The sequence below is a fragment of the Bacillus rossius genome, chromosome 1 (assembly GCF_032445375.1).
Source record: "Bacillus rossius redtenbacheri isolate Brsri chromosome 1, Brsri_v3, whole genome shotgun sequence".
NCBI lineage: Eukaryota > Metazoa > Arthropoda > Insecta > Phasmatodea > Bacillidae > Bacillus > Bacillus rossius.
Window position 1 is genome coordinate 45993524 of NC_086330.1, and position 9367 is coordinate 46002890.

Consider the following 9367-nt stretch of genomic DNA (forward strand, 5'->3'; position numbering starts at 1 on the left):
AGAGAGAGTGGCTTTTTTTTTAAGTCAAAGAGAGGGGAATATAAAAATACAGTAAGTTAATTGAGCGGTGTAAGAAATGTTTCTCCTGAGGAGGACGTACCATGCAAGACCAGGGGAGAGGAAGAAAGCGACCGTGCCCGCCATTAATCCAATTACACCGTCGCAGTCCGCGGAAGAGTCACGCTTTTTCGCCGTTCCTCGCAGCAGATTGGCGGTTCGCGACAACACGATGAAGTAAGGCGGAGGGGGGGTGGAATTGTCCGCGGGTTACCGGCGAGTACAGTCCGGTCCGCCAACACTGGACACCGCTCTCGGGTTTTACGAATGTTCACGACTGGTTGCCCAAGGGTGTCAATCGACATGGCATCATACAACATAAACTGTTTCGGCTTAAGGGGGGAATGACCCACGTCGAAGAGGTACACTGAAAAAAAAAAGTTAGCAATTATTCCAGTGACAAGTAAACATTACACCACGTTAACGAGCAAACATATGCGTTCTCATGTTCATGTTGCAAATAAACTTATAACACGAAAAACGGACACGAAATTTTAACGTTGAATTATTTAAAATAATGCCGATCGTGACAAATATACTGAAAAATAAAATAATGACTTTAAAAACACAAAAATTTATGGATACGAATCTCACACAAATTTTCTGCGCTTGTCGCTAGAATTCGATGCCTGAATTGTAAACATTGTTTGCAATCATCAAACGCATATATAAATTTGTAGCAGAAATAACTGGAATTTTTAAACTATTAGAAACGGCTCCGAAAAAGCCCCGGCTTTGTAACTACTTTTCGAGAAGGAATTTTTTTAAATACTGCCCATCTCGTTAAAATTCATTAAACAGTTTGCGCACACGTAAGATGTTATACTTCTATAGAATTACTAAAATATTCACCTAAAAAATTTTATAATATAACATTAAAGATGTGTTTATATATTTGTTTTCCTTAAACAACTGAATTCATTATATAAAAAAATCCAAATAAACAAAACTTAAGTTTATTGAGCTGAATGAACGTTATTATTAAATGATATAATATAATATGTTATTATAAGAAATATAAGGAGAGTTTCGGTGTCGAGATTTGAACAACTTCCCTTCAGGTTAACAAGTGCGCCCTCTATGTCTGTGCTACTAAGCCTATCTGGAATTATGAACGAAAATATGTGTTATAATAATTGTAATTACAGTTTCTTAGATATTTTAAAACATGAGAATAATTTACACTATGACTATTTTGTTATTATATTCCATGATAGTTTGATTATAAAAAAAACTTTAATTTGGTATGTCCCAAAACGTTTACTAAAGTGACTATATACGGAATTATGTTGCTACACGTCGGTCCGCCGTCTTTGTGACACATTTCCGTTCATCGACTTCCGTTCCATTTTCACTAAATTGTTCCTACCAATTGCTGCATACCGAGAGCTAAGATGTTTACACAACAAAACATGATTATTTGCCTCAAAAATTGTTTTATTTGGCCAAATAAATATATCGTTTGATCCAAATAAATATTTTGTAGTAAGAAAATTTTTATTGTCGATTTGACAAAATAATTCTGTCAACTGTACTATATATTTTGTTAAGGGTACTAAAATAATATTTTTTTATTAATAAAATTTGGTTTGGCCAACCCAATTTGTTGTTAGCCTACATCAATTAAATATTTGTTTCGCCATATTCAAACAATTTTTTGTCAGAAAAAAAAACTTTTATTTGTGCAGATTGTACTGAGTTTCTCTCCCTGAATTGCAAAAGGCGTTGAAAAATATACATAGATAGTGCAAGGATAACGCAATATACTTTAGTATACTAAAACGTATGCTAAGTACACTTATTCAAAATGCCTACCAAGCAATCCACATGCTATGCAAAACGCCTCCATACAAACTGCTTACCTGAGAAGTTGGCGATGCACAGATAATTTTCCGGAACCTCTTTTAGTCAAAACGCCTATTAGTAGGGGGTATGCATATTTCGCGAAAATATTCCAAGACTATCTGAAAGTTAAACACTGTAGCATCGTCTGAGTTTCGTGATTGGCCGAGTTTCTTTCAAGTATATACATGTCGAATGTTACAACACCAATCACAAATTCACTGCGGAAGCAATGCGTCCTGAATGGCCGGGTGAAATAAGGCAACGACTTCCCTCGCCGACGGCCGCCATTCACACGGAAGAAAACGGGGGCGAGAGTATACCTTGTTGCAGTCTATTTGGTGTTCAGATGGTTTTTTCGCGAAAAATGCCTGCCCCCACCTATTAGGCAAAAACTCCTGCTAGGCCAAACTGTTTTTGGCAAAATGTCGGCAAGCTAATTGATCTTTAGCACCAAGGACGTATCGGTACGGAAAAGTCTTTTAGGCGAACCTTTTCAAAAGGTCAAAAGAAAAATAAAAGAACTTTGATGAAGCTTCCTCGTTTATTCATGGTGATGAATGGAACCACGGTTATTTCACGGATTCGTTTCACTCCAGCCTGGATTAAACGTGGCTGTACATAGTAAGCCATTATCACACTGAACATTGGTATATTCCGAGGTCACGTCCTTTGGCCGGTTAACTTACACGTGATTAAGTAGAGACCGGGAAAATTCGCGAATTCATTTCACGGTAGGATAGATTCAAAACAAGTTTCCAACGGGCGTACTTGAGTGCGCGTGCCCATTCTTTTTTCCTCCTGTGAGCAGGAAGGAGATCGCTTGGGAGGGACGACGGGCCAGCGAGACGGCAAGCAGGCGTCGAGAGCTAATCCCTCGCCTGCGCTCGGGTCTCCGCCCACACATCATCTCAACACCCGGACGAATTCTTGCGCTTGTCCCACTTGTCTTCCGCTCTGTCGCTTTCACGCAGCCCCCCTTCCCCCCTCCTATTCACCAGCTTCTTTCTCATTCCCTACTTCTTCCCCCGTTTGTGTTTCTCTTCCCCCCTTCACCCCGCTCCGGCGCTGCTTCTGTGATTCTTTTCTTTTTTTATTGTTTGCCCTTCACACGTAACGGCTGCTACATCCATTGTCCTTGTTCTTGCGGTGGAAGAGACAACTAACGAACTTGTACCAAATGAAAAAATAATAATACAAAAAACTAATAAAAACTATTGTCCACGTGTGACAGAAGTTCTTGCTTATTAAGTATATAGGTATAGAGATAACTTATTAGTATTTTTTTTTATTGAACAAGAGATAATACTTAATTGAGAACAGTAAGGATACTGGTATGATATCTAAAGGGGAAAAAATGCCCTTTTCCGCGTCCTGTAGTCTCGCATCCGTTCACTATCACTTTTTGGCGCCCCTATTGTCGGTTTATCCCCACGTTGCCTTTAATGATACCTCGTATCTAATTCTGCCTTTTTATTATTTTAAATCATAATTTCAAATTATGTTCTCCAGCTGAATAAAGGGAAATAACATAAATAAAAGACTCCAATCGAGCATTTATTACACTTATAAAGTTTATTTCACAAGTTCATATGTCCTTTTAAAATTTCAAATCAGTGTTCACATACAAAAATAAATTACACTTATAAAGCTTACCTCGTAAGTCTCTTTTAAATTTTCAACCAAACTACTCATACAAATTAATAATATTTATAAAGTAAATTGCTCAAAGCGATAACTGTTTTCCACACGAATCAATAAATTGTAGATACTTTAAATAAATTTAAAGAAATGTGGTAGCGTCAATCGTTTGCCGTTACGAAAACTGAAGAGTAGACAAACACATGACGTGTTACGAGAACTTCGTAAAATCACTGCTGCGCCATTTCTTCCTCTCCCCTGCCGTCTCCCCTTCCGGCCGTTACAACTGGCATATAGAATGCTTCGCTACGTATGCACACCTCCCTTTTTGCCGTCTTCTCATTCGACCGCTAGTGCATGCGTTGGGGAACTCTCCTGCTCTACTGGTTCCCACATCACGCAATTAACTATTCCCCTCATGCGATCGGAATTTTCGTAACGCTCGAAAATTGTAGTCCCCTCAGCAAAGAATTCTTTTCAAACAGAACGCATTCTATTTAGTCACAGATGTCTTCTACTTCAGCCACGTATCGCAGCGGTGTTGGGACCTTAGTGACTAAATTTTTCGGATATTGATTGACTGGAATATTCAATTGTTCTCACATTACACAAGAATATAAACTCCTTGTATTTAACTTGCCAAATATACACTCTAATACGCTACTTCAGGTTAGCTTGTAACAGCATTACGATTTGCGAACTGTAAATTTTCTGCAAACTTAGGATATAAGTTTCTCACTTTTATAGTCCATCCACGGTAACCTCCTACTTTTCTGAAGCCCTGCTTTTCACCGGATCTACTTTAATGTCACTATGTATCCTTCCGCCGTATGTAAACAAAAACATTGCCATGTGACAAATGTCAAATGGTTTGTTTACAATCACCAGCTGTCAAAACAATGTGTGTGTGTGTATGTATGTATATATATATAAGTAATTTGAATATGATCTAAGTATACATGTATATGTTCATAACATTTATGATACCCAATGGTAAAAATATTAAAAAATAAGTTTGTTAGCTAAAGAAATAACATATAATTTAAAGTAAATTTTTATGAGAACATATAAATTTACAACATTTATGTAAGCAATAAATATCATCCTTTAGTACAGTTCAACACAGTTTTCTGCATCTGAAAAAAAAAGTACTGTAAATTATACATATGACTGTCCATCTAAGCAATCTGGAAAAGACTAAGGATTGAAGGTTTAATAAAATTAACAAATTCAGATGAAAACATTTAAAAATGAATTTTCTTCTTTTATTTAATAAACCCCTACCATTTTGCAGGTTAAGGCCACAAATAAAAATATGGTTGTATACATTTTCCTGAGTATACTTATTAGACAAAATCATAATTTTATGAACAGTAAAATTGTGGTAAAGAATTGACAGTAATTTCTATACCACTTATATGCATTATTTATTTGTGGCCCTGGATGGGGACTCGCTTTTTGTTTTCCAAGTAAGTTCACTGAAAAATGAAGACACACAACAAAATAAAATGTTTCACATACACCTATACGAATCCAGAAATGAAATTTATTATTAATTTCATAATATGTGTAATATAAAGTTAATACATAAAGTTCCAGTAATCAACATACTTAATGGGAATGCATAAAAGAAAAAAAAAATGTTTCAAACCCCAATACTTACAGTTGCCCAGGTGTTTATTACATACAGACCTCAATAAGAACACCCGGGTAAATCATCAAGAGGAACTGCCAGTACTTCACTGTCTCCATCTACTTGCTGTGTCGTAACCTCAAATTCTTCGCTGTCACTGTCTTCACTTGAACTATCCTTGCCGAGGTGGATGATGAGTGGAGGAATGGTGCCGCTGTCTATGTGGACTTCTCTCTCCCAGTCTGCTTGAATTAACTTCTCCACGTGATCCACACACCTCGCCCATCTAAAAAAATTAATGTATACAGTAAAACCTCTATATAAATGACCTGTTTATAGCAAAAACCACTCTATAACAAAATATGTTTGTTTCTGTCAAAACGGCATAGTAAACAATGCATGGCATGCTCTTTATTACATACAATTTTGAACTCACTCCACAAGGAACTATTTTTAAACACAACAAAACTCATTTAATGTGTTTTCCTCAACTATCAAAGCTATTATTTAATACTTGAAGTAACATGTTTTGTTTTATGTTATCTGGAAAAAAAAATTTATAGTGGTTTATTCAAGATATAATAAAGCTGTAAATATTTTCTATGTTATCAATAAAGGCTTAGAATGCATATGATAAAATATTTATTTCATAAGTTTTGTGTTTGTTTTTGGTTAAAATTTGTCCCAGACAAAAACAGTGAGATATAGCGAAAATTTAATTTTTTGAATAGTTTTGATGATTTACTGTATATGTATTTCACTATAATACCTAACATAACTTTTGAAAATACTAATGTGCAAGAACTACATGTGTAAATACCTATTCAAGTTCGCTAGATGAAAATATTCAAAATTCTCTACGTTGAAATTTTATCTGAATATTGAAATCTGCCTACAGCACTGAACCCAACATAACTTTAAAGTCATTGACACAAGATTAAGCATAACAGAAAGTAATATCACAATTACTAATAAATACAAAACTATTTATGGAAATGAAACAATTGCAAATGGACTGCAATTACAAAAAAAAAAAAAAAAAAAACCTTGCAAATAAGTCACCACTGTTAGATCTAGAAACTACACAGATATGTATGAATCACATGGGAATAAAATTACAAACACAAACACGAACACAAACACATACATGCAACACATTTTCAAAACGACAACTACACAAATTCAAACCACTTATTTTTACCAATTGTTTTAAAACTGTATTACTGGTATATGAATATACACAAAATGATAATCACACTATACACACACTAGCACACAAAGTTATCAAAAGGAATGGTAGGACCAGGCTGCTAGGCAACAATACTTACGTATTATGTAAAAATGTATGGTAAGGGTTTTGCTGAAGCTTGAGGAATGTTCTACAGGAAAATAAAACAATTTCTACTTCAAAAGGAATACCCCATTGGTCATGCAACATGAAAATACCTCTCTGGTGTGGAAGCATCAAGAGCCTCTTTCCAGATGGCTGCAACTGCATCATTGTCAAATCTCTTGGCCCGCCCCACGTTATATTGTAATGGTGTTTACATTGAGCCCAAACTAGTTCGATTGCATTATAGTGGCAGTGATAGGGTGGGAGTCGTAGAATTTCGTGGCCATAGTTACGAGCCAACTCGTCTACCTCATATCTGAAAAGTGTGTTAGAACAAGGCGTATACGTAATTTTTTGCAACTATCTCACTTTTAAAGAAATGCTGTAAAAAAAACGAAATAATATACCGTATTCGGGGCTTGTTTTGTTTAGCTATTCTCAGCAGCTCCACTTTCAACAAATTATTTTCATGTTTTATCTCATTCTTCTCCAGCCACGCGATCAGTGCATCCTTGGTCCAGTTCGTTGTAGGTGTTTTCTCAACCTACGTTATGCCAACATTTAACTAAATACTCAAGTAGCTGATAAGAATTCATGACAGTAGAACCCTGTTACAATTTTACTGCTTATAAAGTTTTCCTGCCTATTATGTATTATTTTTCAAGTCCAATATTTTCCCTATAAGGACAATGTATTTAATTCCTGGATATAATGTTTCACAAATTATGCGTTTCGTGCTTGTAATGTTCACTTCATAAAATTTTAGAAGACGAAAAAAATTAAAAGCCTTTGTCTATACTGTCTATGTATATGTGTATGTTAGCAGTTAACTGCCTGTTGACACCCTTGGAAAACAAATAAATTCATAAATTTTTAGCCATTCTGTGTGTTTTCAAATGTATTCACTTAAATCACATGTTCAAGTGGCAAAAGAACTGGACTTAAGCATTTCCACTGTAAACACTGTCGTGAATTATGACAATTATACAGAAATGAGACAATTTTACAGCAATGAGACAATGTGTAAGTAAAGACAAAGCAGATGGAAGCTGGAAGCACCATGATGTTAAAGAAAAATTGTTTTTGGCTTGCTACAAGCAAATTGGAGCATCAAATATATCTTTATGCAGCTTGTTGAGTCCATTGGCAATAAATCCACAATAAAAAGTACTAAATTGAATTTCCTGCTTATGTTTTTTTTTCTTGTAGCCCCTTAAAAACAAATTATAACAGGGTTCAACTGTACTTATGCAAAGCAAACATGTGTTTTGGCATATTGTCGTAATGAATTTCTAAATTTAACAAAGCATGTTAGTTTAGTGACTAGAAATTTTTTTGAAAATATTATTTTAATTTATTAAGTAGGGCAACAGAGCATTCATAAAGTGGGTCCTTTTACCAAACAAGTAATTATGTCATTTTCAAATGATATTTGCAATAAAAAAAATTTATTTGGTATTTCAAACCCTCTACTAAATTAGTTTGCACTACGATGTAATTCAATTACATTATATATATATATATATATATATATATATATATATATATATATATATCTGTGTGTGTGTGTGTGTAATCAATTTCAGCTCAAACATTATAGTTTATAAAAATGTAGTGTAGGCATACTATTAAGATAACAATTATTGCTGGCAAAATGTATTAGTCTCGAATATTCGTACTTATACACAATAATAAACACATGTAAATTTTTCACATTACAATTTGAGCAATAAAAAGACACTGCTTTACCATTGCACATACCTGGGTGCTGTGATATGAAGCATTGTCCATTATGATGACACTGGGTTCCTCAAGATGCACCAACATGTCTTCAAACCACATCAAGAAAGTTTCCCCATTCATCTCGCCATGGTAGTCTGCAGTCTTCTGACCTGAAACAAAAAGTAATCCTGCTCCTGGCACAAAGCCAGTGCGCCCTCCAGCATTAACAACAATAAACCTTTTACCATCTCCAACAGTACGTCTCTTCGCAGATTGTAGACTCTTGTCCTGCCATGACTTTGATACAGTTCCTGAAAAATATATGAAATGGAAATGAAATACTTTGTATTGGACCACAGAACAAATTTTCAAATAAATTAATGCCTTGCCTCTCTGGAAAATCCATGTTTCATCAACAAATATGAAATTGGCACCTCTTTCTTTTTCTTCTTTATACTTTCTCAAGAAATCTATTCGCTGCAATACTATGTTTTCATTCTCTATCAAAGCTTTTCGTCCATCAACAGTTGTCCATGAAAATCCCATCTTCTTTAACAATTTATGAAGACTTGATCTTCCACCATAATAATCTATTTGTCTTTCCCTGATTTCTTTCAAAATGGTGCCGACTGTAACATTCAAACTTGTAAATTTATTGCATACATTAACAATACATGAAATAACAGAGGTACACAAAACTAAGCAAAACCACAACCCCGTAGAAGATAATTTAAGTGCACAATTTACATTTATTAAATAGTTTTAATAAACTTACATTTCAAAAATACTTTTAAATTAATTTAAATTTTGTAGTTTGCTTAGAGAAATTCTACATTGCAGTATTTTTGTCTGCAATGATATGACGATTATATTGCGCGTTTGTATTGAAGTTGTGTAAAACATTAGTATTTCAGCATTCAATTTAGCAATCAATAAGTTACAAGCTCTACACTGTGTTATAGGTAAATGTTTTGTATCGTGTATCCCATGTGATCCCTAGATCTTTATGCATGAACCTGTACATCCTATTGATCGTGTGGTGCATGCTTTTTTCATTTATTCAGATCAAAGATCCTGAACATAATCAAATATTGTGGTATAGCAAGAATAATTATCATAAGTTTAATAAAACATATATA

The 9367-nt window shown here is 34.6% G+C and overlaps 1 long non-coding RNA gene across 1 annotated transcript; it reads right to left on the bottom strand.

Moving 5' to 3' along the window:
* Positions 1 to 4713: 4713 nt before the first annotated feature.
* Positions 4714 to 8867, bottom strand: LOC134528901 (uncharacterized). The gene is made up of 3 exons (XR_010074432.1): positions 8268 to 8867; positions 6914 to 7050; positions 4714 to 5459 (listed from the first exon to the last, which is right to left on the bottom strand). It is a non-coding gene; the product is annotated as an uncharacterized LOC134528901 (long non-coding RNA).
* Between the last annotated feature and the right edge of the window lie 500 nt (positions 8868 to 9367).